General features: G+C 36.4%; 1 protein-coding gene across 6 annotated transcripts in view; it reads right to left on the bottom strand.

The window, feature by feature from the left end:
• The window catches only part of LOC139121440 (uncharacterized), a 41,108-nt gene extending 30,129 nt beyond the window's left edge, over positions 1-10,979 (bottom strand). For 4 of the 6 annotated variants that reach the window (XM_070686597.1, XM_070686348.1, XM_070686758.1 and 1 more), the window contains exon 1: positions 10,936-10,979. The gene's annotated coding sequence lies outside the window, so the exon portion shown is untranslated. Of the gene's footprint in view, positions 1-9,642; positions 10,104-10,935 lie in introns of all 6 variants that reach the window. The other 2 variants (XM_070686510.1, XM_070686420.1) reach the window with 2 other exon arrangements.
• Between the last annotated feature and the right edge of the window lie 271 nt (positions 10,980-11,250).

Here is an 11,250-nt window from a genome sequence, read left to right on the forward strand (position 1 = left end):
CACCCCCACCAGAGGGAACCCTAGCACTTGGACATGCACCAGAAACTGTTAATAATTGTTACAATTAATTACTCTTCGCAAGGAGTTCTGAACTTGACAGTGGCAGTTCTAGATCAGTGACTGTAGTGGACCCAATGAAGAAGAAGGGGTTAGTCCCTTCGAAATATCTGGGATATACAAGCTCAGAGTTGAACATTGATATACCGTACTCTAATACATTATTAACGACCGAGACTGTTAGAACTAACTTTGTAATTGGAACGTTCTTAAAAATATCAGCATGTCTACCAAGCACAGAGAGATTATAAAATGTAATTTATACTCAATGTATAATAGCTGTATTAATGTACAGGTATGCACTTAAAAGATTGCTTATCATGAATCTCCCATGTTGCACTTCTAAATATTTGCATATGCCTATTCTTGGCAAGTGATCTATTATAAAATATAACCTTTTATAACATTTCATACATGGTTGATACAATTCTACCGGTATTTTGGAATTTTACACTTTGCTACAACCAGTCCACCTCAGAATTTTATGAGTAATGCATTTTTTATGGGTTACAAATAAATGAAAATTGACAGACTGGATTGTATCTTAAAAAAGAAATCAAGAAAATTTTACTGTGACCTCTAATGTTATATTATGTGGCAATTTGTATTCTAAGACCACTCCTTGGTTTACGGGATGTATGCTACACTACCCCTGAAAAAAGTGAAACCTAAGGCAAGGAACATACACCGTAACTGAGGACGGCCATATACTAGGCAATTCACTACGTCTTTGCATCTACAGAACCTGAAATAAACAGGAATCTGTTGTATTCGTTTTTAACAGGAGAAGTGCATGTTTCACTCTACAGTTATCCTCAATGGTAATTACAAATATTATCAACCTCTTAATACTCTTACTATATGAAAGTGCAGGTGAAACAATCTTTTGATATACTGTATTGCCAACATTAATTATGGAACAGAGTTACAATATATCACAGTAAAGTTTTATCTGGCTCTATCCATCGACTTCAAAGTGGAATTAAAGGTTTGTATAAGACTTGATATCCGAGTGGTATCCTGGATCACAGCTGACACAATGTAACATTTCGTTTCTAAACTCTGTTCACTTGTTGTTGAATGTAACATGCTGGCATTACTTGGTTCAATAGATGTAAGATGATATCCAGGCAACATTGCATGACACAGAGTAATTTATGGTCACTACTTGTACTTCCCTCATGCCAAAAATAAACCATACATCTACGACAAGCTGGACAAGAAAGATAATGCTGGGTCTCTAAAAAATATTGCAAATAGGATGTGACTGAAAAATTTTCAAATCTAAATATCCTTTATGCCTGTATTATGATCATTGAAACTCATGTAAACTCTAGCTTCAGGTGTGAAATTTGCTGTACTTGTTCAGACATGGCTTTTAAGTTCAAATGACAGCAGATGAAGAGCAAAAAGTACCAAGCTGGCAACAGCTGATTGGAGGATGATATAATTTCTACCAATGATTATGCTGCATGTACAGCTATACCGGTGGTACAAAGCCTTATCTAATCTATTAAATGATTATACCAGTACATAACAAATGTAACAGTGTCAGTGAGTTCTGATTGGTTAATTTTCCACTTACCTTTGTCTTTTCATTTATTTCAACTTCAAGCAAAATTACAGGAATTGCGTAGTAACTCTTTTGCAAAATACTTGCAACACCGGTATTAATCCACATTTACAGATTTAAGTTGGTTGTTATGATCATAAATGGAAAAATAAACCAATCAGAACTCACTGAGTGGAAGTAAAAATCGGATTGAAAATAAAATAAGCACTGACAAAATTGTTGCTCATTATATTGGAATATGATATATACTGATCAACTTTATTGTACAAAAATGCTGTGTACTGTAAAAATAATGATCAGAACAGATGGCTTCAGTTTAATGCTTACATGGCATCGTTTGACTGGCTGTTCAGATCATGTGACATTTTGCCATGATGATGTATGTGCTTTACTACGAGATGATCACCAAAACAGCAAGAAAAAAAAAGAAAATTGGCAGGTACTGTATTCTGTACCGGTATAAATGTTATGTTATATGATAAACTATTGTTTGTTTATTTAAAAAATAATTGGGTTGAATAGCTGACTTTCATTTGTTTTAGGGACGACTTCCGAGAAATGAAGTCTTCCGGTAAATGTAAAATATTAAATACCATATTGGAAATTGTGGAAGAAAATTTGAACTGTTAATTCTATCTGTCAGTTCTGTAAATAACCCCCGGGTGAAACAGGAATCATGATTATAGTGAAATTATACCTTACAGTATCCAGTAATTTCCTGGTGCTCTGAAACACAGTAATTTGCAATATTATACCGGTGAGCAAGACAAAGATACTGAAAGCAGAAATTGTGTAGATACCGGTATATTCACAGTGAGAATAAAATTAAATTTATAATGTCAAACAACATGAAGTAATTTTCAGTAACTGTCAATTCACCTTGCTGAGGCCATTGGCAGATACAGTATATTTGGCTAGAACCTACCGGTATACCCATACAAATAATGCCAGTCAAGAGTTTTGTACTTAATGTAGAATGAGCCTCGGGGACAGACTCTCAAATTTTTACAATTCTTTTCTTATCTACCACTTGTCATGGCTCATTTTAAAGCTCTTGGAGAAAGAACAATTTTCACTGTCTGAATCTTGATTTTTTGAAAATCAAAAATTTTATTTGTTTCCATAGAGTTAACACAGGGATGCAGCCATTTTGAATTTCAAATACTGGTAAATGTTGGGTAACTTTGTTTCTGCAGTAGCAAACTCTGCACTGTGACACCTAGTACTGGTATTTTTCTCCGAAGGAACCAATTCTGATCAAACTACGTATAAACTGACAGAAATCAGCAAAGTATCACACTGGTTGTTCCTGGTGTGAGAGAATTGTCAGGCCAATTAATGCATTCTAAAAGAACTCTAAGACTTTCAATGTCAGAAGGATCTTTTTTTCTTCAGGTACAGCTAGTCTACTGGTACTAGTTTCTCTCTGCAAAGCTGATACATCAGCTATCTATCCACATGTTCATTCACAAAGCAGTCAAAGCTTCCATGAAATACAATGATTGGCAGCAAGAATAAAATGCAAAGTTTACGAAACCAAAATGCAACTCACGCATATGATGCTATTTTCAAAACAGCGTTTAACCCCTTTCCACCCTAATTTCCTGGTAACACCACCACTAAAAACAACTGTGGAAAGCTACAGCTGAAGGGGGTGAACGTTTGTTAACCTTTGACCCATTAATACTCAGGAAGGTTTTTCATTATTTCAATGTGAAAATCTACACCATGGTAGCATATACTCCTTCACCAAACTGATGTACATGAATCAACTGATAGCAGTGCCATAATTGCTTCTTGATATTCCTTCCTAGTTGTGATATTTTATTCCATTTGGGCACACAGATATAATCTGTGGTATTATGTTTTGTCAAGTTATATTGGCTATAAAAAGATTCAGTGAATTAGTTACTGTTTTTGGAAACTTGGAGGAAGCAAAACTTTATCTATCAAACACATCTTCACTTTCAAATCTATAGTGGTTGTGGTGTGGGTTTCTTGAAGACTATACTTAGCCAGGGTTTAATTCTGCTGGAGTGACAAACAAGAACCCTAGAATTTCATGGCCAGGCAATCCTTTATAAATCCCTAGAAATTCATGGCCAGGCAATCCTTTATAAATCCCTAAAATCCCTAGACTTTCATGGCCAGGCAATCCTTATAAATCCCTAAAATCCCCAGAATTTCATGGCCAGGCAATCCTTTATAAATCCCTAGAATTTCATGGCCAGGCAATCCTTTATAAATCCCTAGAATTTCATGGCCAGGCAATCCTTATAAATCCCTAAAATCCTAGAATTTCATGGCCAGGCAATCCTTTATAAATCCCTAAAATTTCATGGCCAGGCAATCCTTTATAAATCCCTAAAATCCCTAGAATTTCATGGCCAGGCAATCCTTTATAAATCCTACATCCCAGAATTTCATGGCCAGGCAATCCTTTATAAATCCCTAAACTCAGAATTTCATGGCCAGGCAATCCTTTATAAATCCCTAGAATTTCATGGCCAGGCAATCCTTTATAAATCCCTAGAATTTCATGGCCAAGCAATCCTTTATAAATCCCTAGAATTTCATGGCCAGGCAATCCTTTATAAATCCCTAGAATTTCATGGCCAAGCAATCCTTTATAAATCCCTAGAATTTCATGGCCAGGCAATCCTTTATAAATCCCTAAAATCTCCAGAATTTCATGGCCAGGCAATCCTTTATAAATCCCTAGAATTTCATGGCCAGGCAATCCTTTATAAATCCCTAGAATTTCATGGCCAAGCAATCCTTTATAAATCCCTAGAATTTCATGGCCAGGCAATCCTTTATAAATCCCTAGAATTTCATGGCCAGGCAATCCTTTATAAATCCCCAGAATTTCATGGCCAGGCAATCCTTTATAAATCCCTAGAATTTCATGGCCAGGCAATCCTTTATAAATCCCTAAAATCCCTAGAATTTCATGCCAGGCAATCCTTTATAAATCCCTAGAATTTCATGGTCAGGCAATCCTTATAAATCCCTAGAATTTCATGGCCAGGCAATCGCTTTACAGTGTTCTCCCCAGGATTTTTTGAGAAGAGGGCGAAGACGTGGTGCGAAGCACCACAAGCGACCGCGTCAGCGGTCGCGGGGGGAGGTCAGGAGGGGGGTGTCCCCCCTCCTGCCGTTGGAGCTTTTGAAAAACAGCGATTAAAATGGTGTTATTTGGTGGCACTTGGGGAGTATTTTTTTCAGATTTTTTCGTATAAAAACTCCAAGGAAAGGAGATCTGAGACAGTGTACCATAACTTTTATTACAGTTCACTGATTTCAATTATGAAGATTTCATTTTTTGAAAACGAAAACGTAGCGAGAGACATACATTTATTCATCGATGTCAAAATTATCACCATAACACTCAGGTTTGGGGAGCATTTTTTCAGATTTTTTTCGTACAAAAAACTCAAAGGAAAAGAGATCTGAAACAGTGTTCCATAACTTTTATTACAAACGAAAACATAGCGAGTCTAGAGACATACATTTATTCATCGATGGCAAAATTATCACCATAACACTCATGTGTTCTCATCCTGATACAAGTCCGACCGAGCCTAAAAATACTAAAATTAGGTTGTTTTGCTTTTGGAAGGAATACACAAACGAAATTCTAACCTCCTATAAACAACTTCAGTGTACTCTGCTGTCCTTTGTTACCCTCAAGCTCCTTGCCATGTTTACTCAGCTAAGTCGGTTACCTTATGCACGGTCCCTATGGAGGGACCGTGGCTAACGTAACGTTACGGACTGAGCCATGCAAATATGGCTGCCTTCGATGAGTTGCACATGGGCTTATGATCTCGGATGACATCACAAACTCGCGAGATTTGCAAGATCGATGAGAATTACGTTTGCAGTCTGCAGGATCGACGCTCACGCTCGCATTTTGCTTGTAAATCACTGTCAACTTTTTTTCCCCGTACATTTTATTGTTTTATTTTTCAAAAAATAAATCTTTTTCATTTCTGGCAAGGGGGCGCTCGGAATTTACAAGAGGGCGCCACGCCCCTGTTACCTTATTCAGGGAGAACACTGCTTTATAAATCCCTAAAATCCCCAGAATTTCATGGCCAGGCAATCCTTTATAAATCCCTAGAATTTCATGGCCAGGCAATCCTTTATAAATCCTAGAATTTCATGGCCAGGCAATCCTTTATAAATCCCTAGAATTTCATGGCCAGGCAATCCTTTGTAAATCCCTAGAATTTCATGGCCAGGCAATCCTTTATAAATCCCTAGAAAATGACCTGAATGACAATTTGTTGATAAGAAATGAAGTATAAACCATAGCATGCTTCTGTTTGTTTGAAAATGATGCATACATTTTGTCCTGATGGTAATTATCAAAATATGCACAGTTCTTCCAATACTAGTCCATTGCAGACATAAAAGGTACTGGTATCTCCAAAGGTCTGCCAATGAAATTTTCACAGAACACAGGCAAGCAGTTTCAGGAAAGATTTTGAAAATGGTGAGAATACACGATTGAAAATATTGCACATTAAATCCTCCATAATCTGAAGAAATCTGCATGAGAAAATCAATGGAAACCTATAATATGTCAAGTAATTTCCAATGAAATACTCTGCCACTTCCACAAATTGTACCATGTGGTACTGTCAATCAGAGAGTTACAGTGATTTTTATACGCAACACAACCAGTTGAGTCTCATATTCCTCAGGATCATAAATCTAGTTTTACACATTTCTATGTCAATAAAAATTTCATATTGATCACGGACAGGTCAAAGGAACATGGAAATTGTGAGTTGATCATCATATTTTATACTGGTGTTGGAAATCGCTTTACATACCAGTATTCTGTTAAATTTTATGTCATTAAAGCTTAAGCGTGTGCCTCTGTAATTTAGAATTTGAAATGAACATTACCTGCATTTGAAAATTAAAATGGAGTCACAACTGTCCATGAGATGTGATTCCTACAACTTGTAGCTTGCTGTCTTACACTAGCAAACAAGACTCTGGCCACAGAGATATCCTACATACAGCCTGTAAATTCTAACTTCAAAAAGAACCCTCATTTATGAAAGCTGTTAGTTTAATTGATGAAATAAAACAAAAGTGGAAGCTGGTGTAAAATAATAAAACAGACAGACTATGAAAGTAAAGCTGTCACAGAGGTGACAGTACTTGTAGTGTGTGGTATGGTGATTATCATGATTACAGCTACTTAAAGTGTCTGGCACAGAGCCAAGAGTTGGGTTTGACTATGGATTGAAGTAAGAAGACAGGTAATTGTGGATGGTTAGCAACAGACTAGGCTTACAAGAACTGCTGATATTGGCAACCTGGCCAATCTATTTCAAAGAAACTCACTTCTATAGATTGACCAATTCATGTTGTAAAGCTTGATGAATCAACAGTGTATCGCTGACTACCCAACCATTTGACACTACCTATAAATCTTCCTGAAGGCCAGTCTTATTTTACAGGCTCTTATATCTGTCCCCTATCATTGCACAGTACATTCCAGTAGTTCCCTACCCTCCATGACTCTTTAAATGTAAGTATACTCACTAGACAAGGGCTACCAGTTATGTTTTAGGGTGAAACCATTCATCATAAGGTCTGAGAGAGTAATTGATCATGTAAACATCCTATAATTTGATCTCTACCTCTTGATCTTCAATTTATTTTGCTTATATGTCTTATCTTTTCAAGATAAAAGTCTGACAAATTATTTGTTAGGATATCTTGTGACTACCCTCGCCAAGTAATCCTAAACTTTAAAATTTCATACTTTACAGTTTCCTGCCCCGAGTTCTATGATTCAACCTTTGAACTAACTGAAAACATTAAAAAGTCAAAAGTCTTACAGAAAAAACCCACGGTGATCCAAGACACTGCAAAAATTAAATTGTAACAGTGTATACAAACACACAACATAAAACAATTAGCGTTACCATACACATTCTGATACCTCTATCTTTGACTCTTTACTTGTTTGATGAGTACTTTGCAATGTTCTGTCTCCTAAATCCCTGTGATTTAAAACTATAACTGGCTTCTATGATGTAAAATTACACACCAAATGGGACCTGATTGCATGCATCATTTTTGTATTTACTGAAACATTTTAGTCATAATGAATCTCCAGTGTCATAAAATGATAATGGATTAGTCCATGTGGTCTCTGAGACCAGATATTCACCACTAGAACAACTCAATGTGGTCTCTGAGACCAGATATTCACCACCAGAACAACTCAATGTGGTCTCTGAGACCAGATATTCACCACCAGAACAACTCAATGTAGCATGTTGTTACAACAAAACTGTGACAGTCTACATCAATCATTAGGATCTTTGCTAGGACTTTCTTGTCTCCATGGTAATTCACATCAGCAGTTAAGTCAGCTTTCAAGTCAAAACAGATATTTCATGCAGATGTCCCTTCTAACAGTCAATAGCACAGTATTACATTTGATTTGTTCTGCATCAAATATCTGTTACAAACCTTCAGAGTGCCTCTACGTGCTCTCTAAATAGGGCTAGCTGCTTTCAAACTGAATCTAACATTCAATGCAGGTGTACTCCCATTATTGTGTACCAATAATCTCAATAAACCATAATCTTAAAAAAAAATAATCTCACTGTGAGTTTGCAGGGATGTGGAAAATTTTGGTTACAGCTGGCAAACTAAAGTACAGGCAGCTACACATAATATATATGCACATTAAGTTTGTGCAAAATGTCCTGATTTTTTACTTAAACTAAATTTTCACAGCTGGCAAATTTGAGCTGGTAGGTTGTTTCTGCCAGCCACTGGCTATTTTTACATCCTGGTTTCAATGGCATACAAGACATTTGCATTTCTCTTCTAGCAAGCACAGTTTGATTACATTAGTTTTGATAATCAGCTAGCATTTTATTCAACACCAGTAGATTGCTGTGAATCAAGAAATCATTTATGTTAGGTGTGATATCTCGGAACAGCAGATAACAGACACACATTTGCAGTCAATTTCAACAGAAAGTTAGTTGTCAGTAGACTGCAATGATGGTGCCAAATATCATAGTATAACACTAAACTGCTGTGATACTGCTAACAGAGATTTGAATTCATTTAAAACCAAGTCTAGAACTCCATGTAAATGATCCTAACATTGGATGAATCCATTGGTTTGGTTTCTCTTAAACTTCATATACCAGTATTGAATAATTGCTTCACTGCAAACGTCATCAATTATTTACTAACTTCTATAAGACCAACAAAAAATATATTGGTGACATCAAACAGTAAGTTGATCAGTTATTACTTCTAAAATAACCTTACAAACTCACACTGTAATATGTAAAGATGTTATAGTGTGATCATAAATTCACCCTGATATTTTTATGCATGAACTATGAGTGACATTTTTGTTTAACCATGTTAATTTTTTGCCATGATATTTCCATTGCTTTTGCAGAACAGAATGAAAGATCATGTGAAAAATTGCTACTCTCTGATTGGTGCACACAGCCAGGGATAATTTTGCTAGCTCTGATTGGTGCAAACTGTCAGGCCAATTCTGACTTTGGAGTAAAATGTCTAGGCAAATTACAATGGACGGATATTGTAGTGAAAACTGCCATCACATTTCAAAATCATAATTGGTAATTACTGAAAGAGAAACATCAGGGAAAAAGGCTTAGCATATTTTTTAAATATCAGTACCACAATTACAGCTTAATTGTTTTAACCTCCTGAAGAGTGATGAAATGCAATACCAGCTGTATTTCTCTTTACAAGAATGATCACCAAAGTGCAGAAGTTGTGCAACTTAACGTATAGAGAATTAGTATCCTCTCAGATACTTATAGAACCTTATTACACAACACTGACATATCAACACACATACATTAAATTAAATATACACACCCCCCCCACACACACACACACATACCAGAATGCAAACAAATAGAAAAGCATTCAACATAACAGACATGAAAACAAAACACATAGGACATAATTGTTACCTGTAAACTACAACAAGACTGACAAGAGCAAGTCAAGACAACATATGCACATTGAGCCACATACTCAGGTAGTCTGGGTAGCTTGACTCAGAATAACAGATCAACCAACTTCACAGATGGCTCGTATTTTCATATGGTGAAGAGTGGAGGTGAGTGGTAGAGACTGTCGTGGCCATACCGGGAGTTGGCTCATTCAACGTCAATTTTCTTTTCTTTTCTTTTCTGTCCCAAAGGCCCGGAATGGATCAGATCAGATTAGCTCGGTATCAGAATCGGAATTCTGGATTCATAGATGGCTTTATTCTGGCAGTGGTTGGTGGGCAGTCATGGTCAAAGGTCAAGTGTCAGGGGTCACTTGACTCTATTCAGGTCATGGTGGTGGCCTAGGACTCTTGAATATCAGAGCTGCCTGGATGGCCTCCTGCGCTTTTTGCTAAAACTTTCGTCATTAATCAAGAAATCTTGCACACGTTTGCAAGGAAAGAGAAAATTTTGAAACTTTAGTAATTACAAAAATTGATGATTGACATCAAACATTGGGATTTTACAGACATCATTCCAGCATTCAATTTATTGTAGTTACTCAATTAACAAGATTTACAGCGGGAGTTAACCACATAATAACACATAAAAAGACTATCATATGATAGGTCATAGTACGCTGATCAAAGATAGTTAAAGTCTGTCAGTTTGCATATTTGTTCAAAAATAACACACATGATACCTGGGAATGGGAAATTATTCATTCAGAAACTCATATGGATGTTGGAACCATGCAGTAACAAATAGCCTGGCCCATTTAGTTTGAACTTCACTTTGCCCTTTTGTAGGGCTTCATCAACTCAACCAGAGCTCAGGTCAATGACCTCATGCTAGGGTAATTTAATTAATTAAAGTAATAGAGTGGTACTACATCCCAGTTTCGGATTCCAGCGACTTTAATGTCTGGTATTGTGCTTTGATTTTTGGTGAAAACCATAAAACTGATTGTTGAAAGACTCCAATTAGAAAATTTTATGTTACTTGCGTACCATTGAATTGATTTACATCTTGTAGCTGTGCCAAAATGAGTCACGTAAGGACGCCAGTGACGTAATCTTTCATGCTGGAGACACTTTGTAGCAAAATGAACAGCTTTAGGGTTTCACAAAAAATCAAAGTACAATGCTAGGGGTAAGATTCTGGAGGCTGAAACTGTCGGTAAGTGCTAGGTTATTAAAAATAAGTGAGTGAGTATTGATGCAATTGAGGGAAACAATTGATATCATAGGAGATGATATGAGTTGTACTTACCTCAGCATCCCTACGATCTTCATAATCAACAAAGGCATAGGCTGTATGCAAAAAACAAGTAGAAGCCATCATTGGAGTATGAATTTTTAGATTCCCTTGTCAGTTATTTTGATCTGCAAAATTTTTATACATTCGTGACTCATTGAAGTTTAAACCACATTACTATTTACAGCTGTACACTAGTGACAATGTAATCTCAAATATGTTAAGACACAGAAAAATCTGTATTTTGGAAGTAAAATTTCTTCAGTGTGAATTTTAGTTCATTTATCAAAGGAGCCACTATACCGGTACATGTCCCCAATCCTACTTTCT

The sequence above is a fragment of the Ptychodera flava genome, chromosome 1 (genome assembly GCF_041260155.1).
Source record: "Ptychodera flava strain L36383 chromosome 1, AS_Pfla_20210202, whole genome shotgun sequence".
Lineage (NCBI taxonomy): Eukaryota > Metazoa > Hemichordata > Enteropneusta > Ptychoderidae > Ptychodera > Ptychodera flava.